At 38.9% G+C, this 19,357-nt stretch overlaps 1 long non-coding RNA gene across 3 annotated transcripts in view; it reads left to right on the forward strand.

Annotated features, from left to right (window-relative positions):
* LOC141545539 (uncharacterized) overlaps positions 1-17,596 on the forward strand; it is a 53,964-nt gene extending 36,368 nt beyond the window's left edge. For 2 of the 3 annotated variants that reach the window (XR_012483059.1, XR_012483061.1), the window contains exon 4: positions 17,280-17,596. This is a non-coding gene — a long non-coding RNA (uncharacterized LOC141545539). The remainder of the gene's footprint in view (positions 1-17,279) is intronic. The other variant, XR_012483060.1, reaches the window with a different exon arrangement.
* The last annotated feature ends 1,761 nt before the right edge of the window (positions 17,597-19,357 follow it).

Genomic DNA, 19,357 nt, shown 5'->3' on the forward strand with positions numbered 1-19,357 from the left:
AGCATTTTCCTATTTTCTTGTTAGATACAGAGGAAAGTTCATAGGGTCACAAGATCCTAGAGATGGAAAGGACTTTACAAACCATCTAATTCAACCCCTTCATTTTTCAGAGGAGCAAACTGAAACCTTAATTCCCTTAGGATCCACATCTTCCAGTGAGCCAGACCATCTTCCTGTTAGTGGTCACGTTCTTTTCCAAAAAGTGTTGTGGCAGCTTCAGGGCACACTGCCCGTGGGACAACCAGTGCCAACAGAGAGAGCCACAGGCTTTCAACCTCTGAAACTCAAAAGCTGTCCCCAAGGCTAGAGACATTCATCTTAGTGACTTCTAGTAAGCTCAGGCGCACCTAGGCAGGAGGAGTGATTGATGCCACGTGTAAAGCAGTCCCTCTTGTTCCTCTCCTATCTTCATAGATCTAAAGGGAGAAGGAGAGAAACAGGAAGAGAGAGAGAGAGAGAGAGAGAGAGAGAGAGAGAGAGAGAGAGAGAGAGAGAGAGAGAGAGAGAGAGAGAGAGAGAGAGAGAGAGAGAGAGAGAGAGAGAGGAGACAGAGACAGAGAGAGACAGAGACAGACAGAGAGAGAGACAGAGAGACAGAGACAGAGAGAGACAGAGACAGAGACAGACAGAGAGACAGAGGGAGGAGGAGAAAGAGGAGAGAGAGAGAAACAGAGAAAAAAACAAGAGAGAGAGAAACAGAGAGACAAAGAGAGAAAGACAGAAACAGAGAGATAGAGAGAGAGACAGAGGGAGGAGGAGGAAGAGGAGAGAGAGAGAGAGAAACAGAGACAGAGAAAGAGAGAGATTGAGAGAGAGAGAGAGACAGAGAGACAGAGAGAGAGAAAGAGAGAGAGACAGAGATTGAGAGAGAGAGAAACAGAGAAAGAGAGAGAGAGACAGATTGAGAGAGAGAGAGAGACAGAGACAGAGAGAGACAGAGAGAAAGAGAGAGTAAAAGAGAGAGTAAAAGAGAGAGAAAGAGAGAGAGACAAACAGAGATATTGAGAGAGAGAGAGAGGGAGAGAGAGAGAGAGAGAGAGAGAGAGAGAGAGAGAGAGAGAGAGAGAGAGAGAGAGAGAGAGAGAGAGAGAGAGAGAGAGAAAGAAGAAGAAGAAGGAGGAGGAGGAGGAGGAGGAGGAGGAGATAGGGAGGAGATGAGGAGAGGGAAGGGGAAAGGGAAGGGAAGGAAAAGGAGAGGGGAAAAGAGGAGAGGAAGGAGGAGGGAGGGGAAAGGAGAGAAAAGAAAGAGGAAACAGGAAAAGGTAAAAAGAAGAGAGGAGAGGAGAGCAGGAGAGGGTGAAGGAGGGGGAGAGGAGAGGAAAACGAGAGAAACAAAGACAGAGACACACACTCACATATAGAGTAAGACACAGAGATAGAGAAACAGAGAAGGAGAATTCCATGCCATATTGTTTCAGAGGGAGGAAGGGAAAAGATATTTGTTCCTTCCTTTTAAGTCTGTTCAACGGCCAACAAGGGAGATTGATTCATCATCTCTAGATGTCAAGACCTTTAACACTGAGCCAGAACAAAAATCATTCACTTGAATTATCCAGGTGAGCTTAGTTTACCTCCACTAATACTTCATGGGAAAGAAGTTTGATGTGAGTTTCATTATCTGTGATACCCTTTAGCAAGGTATAGTTTCCTTCCTTATCTTTTTAAATTAGGTCTATTTTTGCTTTTGCTTGATCTGAAAATAAGGATGGCTACCCCTGCTTTGTTGACTTCACCTGAAGCATAATAGATTCTGCTCTAGCATTTTACCTTTACTCTGTATGTATCGCCCTGCTTTAAATGTGTTTCCTGTAAACAACATATTGTAGGATTCTGGCTTTTAATCCAGTCTGCTATCTATTTTTGCTTTATGGGAGAGTTCATCCCATTCACATTCACAGTTAAAATAACTAATTCTGTATTTCCTGCCATTTTATTCACCCCAAGTTATGCTTTTCTCTTTCCCTTCCCTCCTCCCCAGTATTTTGCTTCTGACCACCACCTCCCTTAATTGATGTGAGTTTCTTAGCCATGCAGAATTCAATTCCTTCCTGGAAAAAGGAAGCTTTGGATTAGAACTTTGAAGCTTGGGTAAGAACTCAGCAGATAAAGAGAGAAAAGGAAGAGATTTCAACTGTGGAAAACTCTGTGAACATAGAAACTGAGAGTTGGGAGTATTGGGGAGGCAAAAAGGAGTCTAGCTTGACCAGAACACAGAGTGTGTAAAGGGGAATAATGTGAGAATAGGGTGGGAATACACCTCAGTGCCAAGGTGCTGAAGGCTTTGAACATTGGGAAAAGGAATTGGCTCTGTAAAATGTTCAAAACTGTTCATTCAGCGCTTTCCCCCAGGAAGAGAGTTCCAAAGCAGTGGCCACATTATTAAATATTTTCAAGTGCCACTCCCATGGCAATAAACACTTCTACTTACTTCAATGAAACCTAAATTCAAACGTAAATCCACCAAGGCAATGTTAACATGATGAATTCTTTCCAATTCAATGCATGCTGCACAGTGATTAATATAGTCTGTGCAAACAATGTTACATTAAAAATAGTGATCAATAAAGCAAAGTTCTTCCATTATCTTTGTTATTTAATAACCTTGGGAGTTGATATAAACTGATGACATAGCTGAGTTGGGTTACTGAACATTGTTGCATTTGAACATTGAGTATGTAGATTCCAAGTAAAACAATTATGTGGAAGTCAAAAAGCATCAAATTTGCTTCTTAATGTCATTTATTTATGTAAATACAATATGCTATGCTTTTACAAATTTTATTTATTTATTTAGGTTAACTTTCTAAAACTTGAAATAATGAATATGGTCATAGATAATCATTTAAAAATTTTAACAATGAAATTTAAATCCGTGACTTGTTATTCTTTTTATTTTCTTTTAATGGAATAACATCCCTTCTTGATAGACAAATACATAACTTATCTGAAGAATGATCTACTGTAGCAGGTGAAAACAGTATAAGCAAAGATGTTAGAAACAAATTAAGTAGCAGAAACAAAGAATTTCAAAGCCAAAAACACAAATTCAGAGAATACAATCCATTATATTTATTATGGGACATTTAGGTGGTGAAATGGATAGGCTGGTCAGAAAGACATCTTCTTGAGTTCAAATCTGGCTTCAGATACCTACTATCTGTATGATCCTGGACAAGTAACTTAATCCTGTTTGACTTAGTTTGCTCATCTATAAAATGAACTGGAGAATGAAATGGCAAACCATTCCAGTGTGTCTGCCAAGTAAACCTCAAATGTGGCCACAGAGAATTGGACATGACTGAAAAATGATTGAACAATAATATATTTTTCTAGGTTATTTTATTTATTGTTATTTATATTTATTTTTTAATTTTATATATATATATAAATTCATACACCATAACTTACTTAGCCATTCTCCAACTGATGGGCATCTACTCAGTTTCTAGTTCCTTGCCACTACAAAAAGAGCCAACAATATATTTATTATTAGGCTACATGAGGAGAGGATTTTAAAATTTTATTACTTACTTTGACATTTATTTTTTAAAAATTAAATTCTATAGATTCTTTTCCTCTAATCCCTCCTCACCCATTGTGAAGGCAAACAATATATCAGTTATGCATATAAAATAATATAAAACATATTTCCATATTAGCCATGTTGTAAAAAAGAAAAAGCATGAAAAATTAAGAAAGTGAAAAAATCCATTTATACTTAGCATTCATCAGTTGTACTTGAAGTGGATAGCGTTTTTCATTATTAGTCTGTCAGCACTGTCTTGGATCACTATATTGATGAGTAGAGCTCAGTTATCAATGGAAGGGAAAGATTGCTAAATTTGCTTCCTATGAATGTGTGAAATGTAAGAAATTGAAATACTATCTTAGAATGTACATCTAGAACACATTGGCAAGATGATATGCAGTTATCCTTTTCACATTGTGATTTTCCCCATTAAGATTTCAATGTGTGACAAGTCAGCATAAGAAAATCAAATGGGAATTTGGAGGGAGTTTTGTGGAAGCTGCAGAAAAAGTTTAGAAACTTAGAAATTCATAAGTCAAAAATAAAAAATTGTATTGCCTAATACAGTCTATGACCAAATACTTAACCCAAATTTTATGATAAATACTGTTAACACTCCATAAAATAAAAAGAAAAAAATTAAATTTCTTTTCTCATATGAAGAGAGGGTCAAAAAATTTTATGGGGATTTTCCAGATTGTGAGCTTAGTGTTCCTAACCTCAGCAAGATGGAAAGGATAAGTATAGTGACCCAAAGAAAAGGAAATTTTTTTTTGGCAAAAGGTAGATTTATTTAGGGGGATAGTAAATATGAAATAGAGTTGCCAGAGTTAGCCATAGTAAAGAGAAAGAAAGATACCATTAGAAGAAAGGATATGAGAAGAGAGGGAGTAACCTCATTGTGGGCTTAATCATGAAAGGACTTAGCAAAGATCTGAAATTGAAATATTTTTTAGTGAATATAAACAATAACATGTATCTGGGGAATAATTACTAACAAAAAATAAACAAATATTTTCAAAAACCATGTCTGAGACATCAGAAAAGTTGCTTCTGATATATGATTGACTAAGTATTAAAAAGTCTCATTTAATAGGAGAAATGTTGCAGCTATTAGTATGGGCAAAACTATGCTTTACAAATCACATGTAAAGCAGCTTTCACTTGCAGATAATATAATGGGAAGGAGATTTGCTCATATATCTGAAGGAATTCTTAAAATCTGTATGTTGCCTTGTTTTGTATCATTCCATATGTATAGTATCATTTTTTTTTTTTGCCTTTTTAGTGGGTGAGTGATGGAGGAAGAGAGAATTTGGAACTGAAAATAAGTCAAAAAAAATAAAAATGTCACATTCAAAGCAAAAAATTGATTGATGTAAAGCTATAATAAATTCTTAATTCTATTTGAATGCAGAATGAACTAAGAAATTTACTTGTATCAATTGTTTTATGAAAAGTGTGAAGGTGAACATTTTTTTAAAAAGGGCATTATTTCACACATTTTGGAAACCATTGCTTTACTGGAGAGGAAGGAAGAAGCCATTGAAGATTCTTGAGCAGAAGAGTGATCTAATCAGATGTATAGATAGAAAATTGTTCTGGCAGTGTTGAAATTTAATAACAAAGATGCTGCCGGAGCTTAACAATGAGAGATTAAAAGGTTCTGGCTCTGGAATCAGAGACTTTGTATTAAATTTCACCACATGCTCATTCAAGTAGTAATTAGACTTGGTATGCTCCCACTTCATCCAATGTCATCCTGATCTGCCCACTGGACCCAGACAGCTCTGGATGACAAAGTGAGGCTGGTGACCTTGTATAACCCTCCCTCCCTCAAATCCAATTCACTTGCATGTCAATCCATCACCTCCATGATGTCATAATGATCTTTGAGATCAAAGGGACAAACAATAGATTTTGGCAGGGGTAGGAAGGTTGTCTAGGAATGGAGGAAGGGGAAGAATATTGGAAATAGGAACATCTGCCTAGGAGTACTGTTATATTCCAGGTGGCTTGTGAGGAGAGCCTATTCTTGGTTGGTAGCTGTGGGGAGGAGAAGCAATAAGCATTTATTAAGCCCTTACTACATGCTAAGAACTGTGCTAAGCTCTTTAATGGGGTATTGGTTATGGAAACAGAGAAGGGAATGGATGAGAGAGAAGTGATGGAATCAGAATAAACAGGACTTGTTGACTGATTAAAAATAAGAGATGGGGGAGAGGAAGAAGTCATGAACACAGACTGAATGGTAAGACAAAAATCAGAAGTTGGAGCAGCCTTAGAGAGAAAGACATTGAGCTCAACTCTATGCTTTTTCAATTTGCGGTACCAGTGAGACATTCGGATGGAGATATCCTGTTGGGGATGTGAGCTAAGAAGAGAGGCTGGGAACTAAATATAAGAAGTGATGTGTGAATCATCTCTATTAAGGCGATAGTTGAAATTATGGTCATGAGGAAGGCTCACCAAGCATGAGTAAGAGAGAAGCGGAGAGCATCCAGGTCAAACCTTTGATGAACATCAAAATGAAAGGATCTGGAAGAGGTTGAGGAGGCAGCAAGGCAGACAAAGAAAGGACAATTGGAGAAGAAATCCAGCAGTCATCTCAAGAAGTTAAAGAATTGAGTATCTTTGGCAGTAGATGCAGTCGGTAATATTAGAAGTTACAGAATGATATCCAAGGAAAGAATTAATGCCTCCGAATACAGATCGAAGCGAACTATTTTCACTTTACTGTTTTCTGATTTGTTTTCCTGTTGGTCTATTTCTTCTTTCACAGAATGACTAATATGAAAATATGTTTTACATGATTGCACATGCATAACACATCAAATTGTTTATCATTTGGGTTGGAAGGGAAGAAGGGAGGGAAAAATTTTGGAACTCATAATTTTTTTAAAAGAATGTTAAAAATTGTCTTTACATGTAATTGGAAAGAAAATACTATTTTAAAAGTTACAGGATGATCAAAGAGAATGAAGAATAACCAAAGTCTTTGGAGCTGAAAATTCAAAGGTCATTTATTGACCTATGAGAGAGAAGTATTAGGATACTCAGGAAAGCAGGAATTCTGTTGGGAAAGGATGAAGGACTTTAGAGGAGAGGGGACTGAGGCTGTGGATACCCGAGTACATGTAGACACATTCTTTTAAAGTTTAGAAGCAAAGGGCATTTGAAAGATCTTCAAACAGAATCTGGAGAGATCTGTGGGGAATGAGGTGAGTAAAGCAGGCTGGTTGAAAGGGTCCAGCTGAAGCTATGTTACATAAACTTGGCGTGGGTGAAACCAGCTTGATTTCTAGATTTTCTCCAAGGATGTTCAGTTGTATTAGAACACAAACAGAAAAATCAGATGAAGGGGGATCCCTGAGGATAAAGATTTGCAGGTCAGCAACTGCGGAAACTTTAAGAAAATAAACAATTCTGGAATGGTAGCTTGTGGAATATTAACAGGTCTTTTCAAGGGGTCAAGGTTGTGTTTGGAGGCAAATGGGAAAGATGGGCAAAGGAAAGGGAAGCTGTCATTCTCCACAAGCTTCTAGTGATTTCCCCTTTAAGAATATCATGTATCCACTTTATATGTATTTTTACAATTTTGTTTATTAGTTTTTGACATTTACTTTTATAAGATTTTGATTTCCATTTTTCCTCCCTCTTCTGCCCCCCCCCCAGATGGCAAGCAATCTGATCTAGGTTATACATGTTAAACATATTTCTATATTAGTCATGTGAAAGAAGAATCAGAATAAAAGGGGAAAACCATGAGAAAGAAAAAAAATCAAAAAAGTGAAAATAATATGCTCTGATCTGTATTCAGGTCCCATAGCTTTTTCTCTGGATGTGAATAATATTTTCCATCATGGCTCTTTTGGAATTGTCTTAGATTATAGAATCACTGAGATCAAACTATCAAAGTTGATCATCATGCATTGTTGCTGTTACTATGTACAATGTTTTTCTGGTTCTGCTCACTTCACTTAGCATCACTTCAAGTAAGTCTTTCCAAGTTATAGATGTACTGGTGGAACAATGGAGAGAAAACTGGGTTTGGAGTCAGGAATTCAACTTCACTTACTAACTAACTCTGTGATCCCAGCTAAATCATTTAAACCCCTGTTCACCTTGTTCTTCAACTATGAAATGGGGAAAATAATAACAATTCTTGCAGAATTGTTGAGAGGCTCAAATAATAAGTTACTATTCATAAAAAGTACTTTTTCACTCAAATTTGAGACTATATTTGAATTAAGGTCTTTTTGACTCTATATTATACTCTTGTCTCAGAGTAGGGCTTGGGTTTATTCTTCTTCTGCCTCTCCCTAAGTGAGAGTGATAAAGGGCAGCAGCTGAATTATTCCTTTTTTTTTTTTTTTTTTGGACATTTTCCCACACCACACTCTGGAGGAACTTCAATTCTGGAGTGCTCCCCTCTTGCTTGAAGACTGCCTCTCACTGTTCACTAGCTCAGTAAATTTAAACATGTTTCAGTAGCCAACTCCCTCACAATCTTCTTGTCAACTACCTCATCTCTCCCCCTTTTATCCTCTCTCCCTTTACTCCTCAACTTCTAGAGCCACGAATTTCATAAAATAAAGTCTATCACTGTACTTGGATGGGGCATATCAAACTATTTCCTCTTTAGGCCCGCTCATTCATCATCTCTGTAACTTTTCTGTCCAAAATGCCTCTCCTTAGACATCATGGGGTTCTGTGAGTACATGGTCCTATTGTCCCCTAGATCCCTGGTAGGTCTGTTCTAGCTTTGAAGGGAAGGAATATTGGGGAATAGTTAAGACTTCGTGAGCTAGGCATATCTGACCATCAAAAATCCAGGAATACACAGTCCATGATGGATGTTGCAGGAAGTCATGAAAAATGAAGCTCCTAGTGACCCGGTCAACATAGTATAGATTGAGTACAGGCTTGAGGGAGAAAAGGGATTCATCTGTGATGAATATGAACAACTTGATAGGACAAGTGCTTATAATAGCCTTAGGCTGGAACCCACTTTCCCCAGGGATTGAGGTTATATAAAGCTCAGATCTAAGAAAATTGTAGGTCACCACCCCATGCGGGGTCTTATAATTGGATGTGGAGGCTCATGAAATTATGGTTTATCCATATATTGGATTAGCTGCTATCTAGGGATGCGAGATGAGAAGAAGGGAGGGAAAAAAATTGGAACACAAGGTTTTGCAAAGATGAATATTGAAAACTATCTTTTTATATATTTTGAAAATAAAAAGCTATTATTTTAAAAAAGAAAAAAATTATGGTTGGTCAGCAAATGCTTGATTTATATACCTATATACCTGGTGTCAGATAAAAATTTCTCAATGGAAAAGAGGTCATGAGTGGAAAAAGTTTAAGAAGCCCTGATATTGAGCACAATGTAGCTCTCAGATTCTTTTTTAGGGGTGGGGGACAGCTAATGTATGTACCTCTGTCTTTGATATTTCTTCTTAATAAGTATCCTCTTGTCATGTAAATTGGTTAAATGAAAGCCGAGCCCCTTTTCAATAGTGAGGTTATTCAGACCAGTTCCAGTGGTTTTGTGATGGAGAGAGCTATCTGCACCTGGGGAGAGGACTATGGGGACTGGGTGTGGAAACAACATAGGATTTTTACTTTTTTGTTGTGTTGCTTGAATTTCTCATTTTCCCCCTTTTTCTGCTTTTTCTTGTGCACATGATAATTATATATATATATATATATAAAGAAAGAGAGAGAGAGGAAGAAAAAGGGAAAATGAGAGAAACAGAGACAGAGAGAGAGAAAAAGAGAGAGAGACAGAGAGAGAGAGACAGAGAGAGAGAGACAGAGACAGATGAGAGACAGAGAGACAAAAAGAGAGAGAGAGAGAGACAGAGAGAGACAGAGACAGAGAGAGGGGGGGAGGAATTGCACATGTTTAACATATATTGGATTGCTTGCCATCTGGGAGAGGGGGTGGGGAGAAACAGAGAGAAAGATTTGGAATACAGGGTTTTGTGGGGGTGAATGTTGAGAAGTATCTGTGCATGTGTTTTGAAAATAAAAAGCTTTAAAAAATAAATGAAAGCACACCATAAGGGTGCTCATTAGCAAAAGAAATCTCTGATTCATCAGAGTACTAGCTTAGAACCCGGATAGGGAAAAGATAACCTTTCCAAGGGAATCCTATTCATCAGTAAGAGAAAGCATTAGAAGAAGGATTTCCAAAGCTTAAGAAAAACCATATTGGTCTCAGAGTTGATTCAGCCCCCATTGCTTAGTACAAGCCTAGAGCTGGGAGTGAGCCACTCATTCCATGTTAATGTAATTAAGAGTTCCAACCACTTCCTATATATCATCATGGAGCCTTCCCTAGTCCACTCATGCTATAAAATAGCTGCCCTGTCCCCCTTCTTTGTCCCCATTCCTAACCCATCCGGTCTGACACTTAGGATCTCATCTGTTGTTTCCAGGGAGAGGATCAAATACTCCCTGAAAGCTGGGTTTGAACTGTCTTGATGCTATCACATCAGGTGACATAAAGACGCTATTCTGCCATCAGCCAGGCTGTCTGATCCAGGGCTGTGCTTTTGCAAAATGAGACTCTTCTCAGGCACTCACCCCAGCCACCAGGGCTAAATGGGGTGGGGAGAAAGGGGTGTCTTTCCCAGGCCCTGGAAGGCCCGGCCACTCTCTGAGTTTGATTGTTTTCTACACGAAATCAAAGCAGCTCCCTGTAAAATGGTCTGGCTGTGAGAATGGAGCCCCCAAAGAGCCAGGGAAGGAAAACAGTTGCTTTCTTTGGTGAGATAAAGATCTGTCAGGGTTGGCTTTCACCTTGAGATGCAGGTGGAGGCTGGAAATGCATCCACCTAAATGAGCAGATGTGAAGAGGGGATCCTTGGGAGCTACTTACTGCCCTTCCTGGCCTCAGACTCATTATAGAAGGAAGGGAGCAAATCTGGCTTATCTTTCTTTGTTCTGGACAACAAAGGCAGAAGGAGAGGAAATCAGGAGGAATCCATTCCCTTATAGGTCTGCACTTCCATGATAACCACAGTAATAACTAGAGCTGACATTTATAAAAGATTTTAAGTCTGCTAAATAGACGTCTCCCAACAATACCCATATCCCTATTTTACAGATCAATAAACTGAGACTCTGAGGGGTTAAGAGACTTCTCTATGATTATTACATAAGTAATGTTGAAGGCACGTTTGGAGGATTTAACCTTGTGAGCTATTCCTGTAGATTTGGAATTAGGTAGACATGGTTCAAAGTTTAGAGCCTCCAGACCTGCCTTTAACACTAATTGTATAATCAGGGGCAACCTCTCAGAGCCTCAGTTTTCTAATCTGCAAAATGGAGATATCTACTTAAGGCATTTTGCAAATTTTGCAATCTCTTATAAATGCCCACTCTGTCTGTTACTGTGGTTATTATGAGTGCAAAGATTATTATTCCTCATGTTGCAGGTAAAGAAACTGAGAGCTAGGGAAGCAAAGTGATCTATAGACTTTTAAGTTGTTTAACAACCAGCTCTCCACAAATCGCCAATACATTTTTTAATTTAACTTTCATTATTAATATTTTCTCCATCAATTTAAGTGTAGGCAACCCACAAAACCTGGTTTGTAGCTAGTGTTCATTGATTTTGGAGAGTTTTGAAAACAGAGTAGTTCTCGAGAGCTGGTACAAAGCTGGTTCCAGTCCACGGCTGTACTTTAGATCCAGCTGTTCTATCCCCTACCTGAAGCATGAATCCCCTCTGAAGCTCCCCCAACAAGCAGCTGTCCAGTTCCTGCACTTTCTGCCTTGACTGTGCCCTTTCCTGAAGGTAGCACAGCAATTGAACCCGCCAGGTGTAGGCTGCCCCAAAGTAGAAAGCAATAAGACTGCCAGCCTTCTCTGAGTCAATCGACATGGAAAAAATCCAGGTTTGGAGCTGGCAGATGAGATAAAGAGAGAAAAGAAGCTCTCCTTCTGAAAATGCATCCCAATGCACGAGCAGAGTTACAGAGGCATGAGGAGGCTGGGGGCCTGGGAAAGGTGTTTGCAGAAGAGCCTCCATTGTTGGCCCAGAGCTTGGCAGACTGGCTGGCCCAGGCTCACAATGCCAACACCGGTAAGAGCCGGGATTCCCGCCCATGTCTCTGGCTTCAGGTCCCCTCCATGAAAACCTAGTGTTGGCAGAGAAAACCAGCTGGGGCTGTTTGATCTTTTATTGTTGGAGATGGTTTTGAGGAGAGAACAATGAATATTTATAGAATTCTAGAATCTCAAAGTTCAAAAGAATCTCGGAAGCTGTCTAGTCCAATCTCAAGTCGTATCTAAACCGTGATCTCTGGTAACATAGCTGACAAGTGGTCATTGAACCTGGGCCTGAGGGCCTCCAATGAGACCTGTCATTCCACTTTGGGACAGCTTTAAGCATTAGGAATCATCAGGCCAAAATTCTCCCCTTTGTAACTTTTATCCGTGTCTCCAAGTTCTGTTCTTTGTGACTAAGCCCAGTGGGTCCAATTTCTTTTATTCTGCTTTAGGAGGCAATTGTGGTTGTGACTTTCCCAGGGTCACACTGATAGAAAGTGTCTGAAGTCAGATTCAAACTAAGGTCCTCCTGATTCAGGACTGGCGATCTATCTACTCTGGCGCCCAGCGGCCCCTTAATTCATTTTATCCATCACAAGCCTTCAAATACTTGAAGGCGATTGTTGTTCCACCATTTCCACCCTTCACTCCCAACCATCAAGACTTCTTTTCCATTCTGAATATTCCTGTTCCTTCAATTCTGTCATCACCATCTACAACAAAAAGCTCTAGAGATACAAATAAATTAAATGCAAGAAAATCCCACAAGTCCCTGGAGTTAAGAAGTTCCCAATCTAATGGGGGAGACAGTGTGTAAATGATTGATATACACAGGATTAACTGGAGATAAATGACAGAAAGCAGGAGCTCTTGGTGGGGTTAGGAGCTAGTGAAGAAGATGAAGAAGATGAGATTTGAGCTGAAGTGTGAAGAAAGCCAAGACACAGAAATGAGGAGATCATTCCAGGTGTGTGTGTCTGTGTGTGTGTGTGTATGTATGTGGGGGGTGGGAGGTGCAGGGATACCTAGCTCAAAGTCAAAGAGATGGGAGACATTGTCATGCGTCATGGCTGATGAGCCCAACCTTGCCAGTTTCTTGAGAATGATGAGGGCTGACTCTGGACCCTATCTCCCAGCTTGCTCGCTTTTATTTATGGTTCACTTTCCAAAGAGACAGAACCTTGGCTTGATTAGTCAGATCTCCCTTTCCCTGTCAGTCCCCCCTTTACCCCCACTCTGTCCCCACCTATCCCAAGACATCTGCCAGCAGCAGATCATGTCCAGAAGGATGGTGGGTTGATTACAGCCCTCATGGTCAGGAGAGAGCCTTCAAAAGGAAGGCATGGATATAATTTATCCAAGGTTACTGTCTCCGATGGGTATCGGATCCAGCAGTTACTCATGCTTTTTATCTGAAGACATCGGATTGTCTCATTGTCTTTGGAAAGACGAGCCTTTTCATCTGTCACATTCATTCAGACCCCAGCTGCAGAGATTGCTGTGCTGTTGCCATAAATTTCTGGACTTCTCCCACTTATCCTTGGAGGCCCAGCTGAAATGCTACCTTCTCCAAGAAACCTTCAGTACAGTGATACCCGCTGTCCCTGAAGGTCTAACACCCTGCTTCTGCCCCTTTCTTTGATTTTTATTCTGAGTTCAGGTCTGATTTAAAAGCTGTGTGATGCCAGGAAAGACACCTGACCTCTGTTTTCCTCAATTTTCTCGACTGTAAAACATGGGGGGAAATGCCATTGTGAGAATCAAATGGGATAATAGTTGTAAAGAGCTTGGCTCGGGGCCTGGTACCTTTAATAGTAGGCATTTAATAAATGTTTGTTTTCTTCCTTCCTTACTACAAGTCTGGATTTACTGAATCTGGATTTCAGATCTGGCTCCAACACTAACAGAAGTATGGCTTTGGGTAAATCTCATGCCCACTCTGAACTAACATGTGTAAAATATGATGAGAATAATGATATTTATGTTATCTCACAAGATAGTTCTGAGCAGACTGCTTTGTGAATCTTAAAGGCTAAAGAAATGATGATATATATCAATATTTTACATAATAGCAAATGTATTTTATATAATAATATATCTATGTATCATATATGCATTTTACATAATAATATATTTTTGTATTTTATATAACACAATTATTTTTGTTATATTTATATAGTGATACATTTTATATAATAATTTAGATATTTATAATATTTCATTTTATTTCTATATATTTTATAATAATGTATACATTATATTTTATATAATAATTTATGTTTTATACACACACAAACATACATACACATATATGGTTTATAGATGTACTGTGTGTCTGCGTGCGTGTAAAACATATTGAACTAGATGGTGCAATTCAAATCCCTCCTCAGATGATAATTAGCTGTATGAGCCTGGACAAGGCATTTAACCACTGCCTATCTCAGTTTCCTCATCTGTAAATGGGAGTAATGATAGCATGTACATCACCGGGTGATTCACATGTGAGGCTCAAAAGAGAGACCCCAATTGTAAACATTGAAGTACTATTTACATGCCAGCTACCATTGGTCCAGACCTTTGATTTCATCAGTGTGAAAAACACCCAGCCCTGGGAGTCCTTCCAGAAATGCAGATTGGAAATTCCTATACAACTTACACTTTTAGAGAGACTTCAACTCATTTTACATATAAGGAAACTGAGGTAAACAGGGTTATGTGATTTGTCTAGTCTTCCAGAACTAATGTCTGAGGCCAGATTTGAACTCAGGGAGATGAGTTTTCCTGACCCTAGGCTCTATGCTCTAAGGCACTATGTAGTTGTCCCAAAAGAAACAGATCTCTCCACTAAGATTTTCCCCTGCTTCTCCATGCTACCCTCAGGCTACTGAATAAAGCAAGGACTGAAGGGTACCAACTCTAATCGATCCTCCAAGGTAGAAAGGTTTTGAGTTCAGCAAAGTAATGAACTAAAAGTATGCTGCTTGACCTCCAGGGAATGAACTTGGGTGGGGAAAGGAGAGAGAAAAGTAGTTCTGGAAACGATTAAGCTGGTGTGCACAGCTGGAGAAGCCCTGTCCTGGGTGCTGGAGGAAATGCAAAGTTTATGCAACACCAGCCTCTACCTTCCTGGATTAGCAGTGTAATAAGGGAGTAAGATGGAGGCAGCAAGGTGGCTCAGTAAGGAGAGCACTGGGCCTGGAGTTCAGGAACACCTGAACTCAAATTTGGCCTGAGACACTTATAAACTGGGTAATCCTGGGCATGTCATCTTAAGTCATGTTTGTTTTAAGCCACTGGAGAAGAGATTGGTAAGCCAATGCCTTTGCCAAGAAGACCCTATGGAAGGTATTGATCTGCTATATGGTCCACAAAGTAACAGAGTTGGATATAATTGAATAACACAATAAAAAGGAGAAAGATTGATTAGTATAATGCACTTTATTATTTGACAACTTCCTTACAGAGGTGCAAACAAAATGTTGGCCCACAGAAGGGGAGGTGGCTTTTAAATTGAGCCTTTAAGAATAGGTAGGAATTCAACTGATAAGAAAAGGAGGACCTGGCCATTCATCCAGTGGGACTGTGGGCAAGTCATTCAATCCCTCTGAAAGGCAATTAGATAGAATATGTGGAATACTAGAATGGAAGTTGGAAAGATCTGGGTTTGAATCCTGACTTAGATACTTCTGAGCTTTGTGACCTCCAGGCTAATCATAACCCCCCTGAGTATTAGTTTCTTCTTTTGAAAAATGGGAAACTGATGTAAAGCACTTTCCAAACCATAACCACAAATATCATTATTTGAATTTCAGCTTACTCATCTGAAAAACCAGAGTGTTAGACTAAATTTATGATTCTCTGATTCTAAGTTTTTGTTGGGATAGATGAGACTGGGGGGATGAAGGTATCAAAGAGTGCCCCAGTTGGCTTTGTATATGGTGGTTATGTAAGGAATTAACACAACATGAATCAAGAAAGAGGGAGTGCTGCCAGATTGTGAATACCTTGAACCTAGTCAGAGAAGTCTGAACATTAATTGGTAGATAATAGGGAGAAATGGAGGATTTTTGAGATATGTAAGAAATTATTCCAGTACCAAGGGGAAGGATGGGTTAAATGGAACTGGGAAAGGAGATAGAAAGGGCTCTTCCGAGACTGTTGCAATAATCTAGGTGGGAGGTAGTGAGAGCCTGTGGGAGGATCAGCCATCTGGGTTTATAAAGGTAAGGCTCAGGCTCTTCCCTCAAGGTGTTTATTTCACCTTTTAGGTGCTGAGCTTCTTCCCACTCATTTAATCATCCATTCATTCATTGATTCATTCAGCAAATTCAACAATAATAGGGAATATTTATATAGTTTTTAGAGGCCCTCAGGCATACTCTCCTGGGATGCTCACAGGTCTACCAGGTAGGTCCTGGCAGGATTCTTGTCTCTGTTTTATAGCTCAGAGGACGGGACTTGTCCATGGTAGTTACATAGCTAATAAGTGTTAGAGGTAGGACTCCAAGTTGTGAAGCTCTTCTCCTCCCCATCCCCCTCCTCCTCATCTTATTCCTCCTCCTCTTCTTCCTTCTCCTCCTCTTCTTCCTCTCCTCTTCCTTCCCCTCCTCTTCTTCCTCTCCTCTTCCTTCCCCTCCTCTTCTTCCTCTTCCTTCCCCTCCTCTTCTTCCTCTTCCTTCTCCCCCCCCCCTTTTTTTTTTGCTGAGGCAATTGGGGTTAAGTGACTTGCCCAGGGTCACCCAGCTAGAAAGTGTTAAGTATCTAAGGTCAGATTTGAACTCAGTTCTCTTGACTTCAGGGCCAGTGATCTATCCACTTTGCCATCTAGTTGCCCCGATTGCAAAGTCCTTGAGGACAAGCTCTGTCTCTTTATATCCCCAGTACTTAGCACAGTTCTTGGCACTCAGTAGGAGCTTAATAAATGTTTTGATTGATTAAGTCTTCCCACTGTGACTTACTGTGGGCATGGAAGGGGCTTTGGAAATGTGAAAGTAGAAGTGTAAAATAATCTTCTTGTTATTATATTTAACATGGAGAAAAGAAAATTTAAGGAGACATACTGAACCCCTTCAAGGAGATGAAAAGCTGATATTGCCAAGAGGAAGAATGTAGAAGTAGTAACAATGAAGGGAAAAGAAGCAGTTCAGAGTCATGGGTGTAACACTGCATAGGAACCAGAGGAATTGGGCTTACATCTCACATGATGCCATTTGCCCCCTGCAAGACCTTGGATATATATATTTTTTAATTTTTTGTTTATAATAATAGCTTTTTATTTTTCAAAATACATGCAAAGATGATTTTTAACATTCACCCTTCCAAAACTTGCCCCACCTCCCCAAGACAGCAAGTAATCTAATATAGGTCAAATGTGTAATTCTTCTAAACATATTTCCACATTTATCATTCTCACAAGAAAAATCAGATCAAAGGGGAAAAACAATGAGAAAGAAAAAAACCAAGCAAACAACAACAACAAAGGTGAAAATACTATGTTTTAATCCACATTCAATCCCCATAGTCCTCTCTCTAGTTACAGATGGCTCTTTCCATCACAAGTCTATCAGAATTGGCTTGAATCAATTCATCGTTGAAAAGGGCTTGGGCGGATTTCTTAAACTCTTTTTGTTTTGTTTCCTCATCTGGAAAAGGAGGCTACATTAAGTAATTTCTAATTTCTAAGTTTCCTTCCAGATATAAATCCAACGCAACTATGAATCCTCAAGGAGCAAGGAGGCAGGCTTGGTATTATAAAAGGAAGAACTCCCTAACAATAAAAAATGTCCCAAAGTGTCTGAGATGCCTGAAAAAGTAGTGAGTACCCCATCATCAGAGATGTTCAAGAACAATCTGCATTATCAATTCTTGGAAAGATTCTTGGTTGGACTAAATAGATATTCTCTCTGCTCATTCTCCAGCTCTGAGATGCTAAGATTCTTATCAAAAGAAGAAAAGCAATTGGGACGTTCATGAGGCCTTATAAAGCATTTCACAAACATCCTCTTTTTTCATTTTTACTTTTTTATAGCTTTTTATTTATGATATATGCATGGCAACCTTTCCAAGTAAGATCAGGAGTGAAACAAGGTTTCCCACTATCACTATTACTATTCAATATAGTACTAGAAACGCTAGCCTCGGCAATAAGAGCCGAGAAAGAGATTCAAGGAATTAGAGTAGGAAATGAGGAAATCAAACTATCACTCTTTGCAGATGACATGATGGTATACTTAGAGAACCCCAAAGACTCTGCTAAAAAGCTATTAGAAATAATTCAGAATTTCAGCAAAGTGGTAGGATACAAAATAAATCCACATAAATCCTCAGCATTTTTATATATCACCAACACAATGCAACAGCAAGAGATACAAAGAGAAATTCCATTCCAAACAAATGTTGAGAGTATAAAGTATTTGGGAATCCATCTACCGAAGATTAGTCAGGAATTATATGAGAAAAATTATGAAACACTTGCCACAAAAATAAAGTCAGATTTAAATAATTGGAAAGACATTCAGTGCTCTTGGATAGGCCGAGCGAATATAATAAAGATGGCAATACTCCCCAAACAAATCTTATTTATTTAGTGCTATACCAATCAGACTCCCAAGAAACTATTTTAATGACCTAGAAAAAATAACAACAAAATTCATATGGAAGAATAAAAGGTCGAGAATTGCAAGGGAACTAATGAAAAAAAAGTCAGAGGAAGGTGGTCTAAGTGTACCTGATCTAAAGCTATATTATAGAGCAGCAGTCACCAAAACCATTTGGTATTGGCTAAGAAATAGACCGGTAGATCAGTGGAACAGATTAGATACAAAGGACAAAAAAGGGTATATCTACAGCAATCTAATCTTTGACAAACCCAAAGATACCAACATTGGGGATAAAAATTCATTATTAGGAAAAAACTGTTGGGAAAACTGGAAATTAATATGGCAGAAATTAGATATGGATTCACACTTAACACCATATACCAAGATAAGATCAAAATGGGTCCATGATTTAGGCATAAAGAATGAGATCATAAATAGATTAGAGAAACAGAAAATAGTCTACCTCTCAGACCTGTGGAGGAGGAAGGAATTTATGACCAGAGGAGAACTAGAGATCATTATTGAGCACAAAATAGAAGATTTTGATTACATCAAACTAAAAAGTTTCTGTACAAACAATACTAATGCAAACAAGATTAGAAGGGAAGTAACAAATTGGGAAAGTATTTTTAAATTTAAAGGTTCTGACAAAGGTCTCATTTCCAAAATATATAGAGAACTGACCATAATTTATAAGAAACCGAACCATTCTCCAATTGATAAATGGTCAAAGGATATGAACAGACAATTCTCAGATGATGAAATTGAAACTATTTCCACTCATATGAAAGAGTGTTCCAAATCACTACTGATCAGAGAAATGCAAATTAAGATAACTCTGAGATACCACTACACATCTGTCAGATTGGCTAAGATGACAGGAACAAATAATGATGAATGTTGGAGGGGATGTGGGAAAACTGGGACACTGATGCATTGTTGGTGGAGTTGTGAAAGAATCCGGCCATTCTGCGGAGCAATTTGGAACTATGCCCAAAAAGTTATCAAACTGTGCATACCCTTTGACCCACCATTGCTGTTATTGGGCTTATATCCCAAAGAAATACTAAAGAAGGGAAAGGGACCTGTATGTGCCAAAATGTTTGTGGCAGCTCTTTTTGTTGTAGCTAGAAACTGGAAGATGAATGGATGTCCATCGATT

This window comes from Sminthopsis crassicaudata, chromosome 6 (genome assembly GCF_048593235.1).
Source record: "Sminthopsis crassicaudata isolate SCR6 chromosome 6, ASM4859323v1, whole genome shotgun sequence".
Classification (NCBI taxonomy): Eukaryota; Metazoa; Chordata; class Mammalia; order Dasyuromorphia; family Dasyuridae; genus Sminthopsis; species Sminthopsis crassicaudata.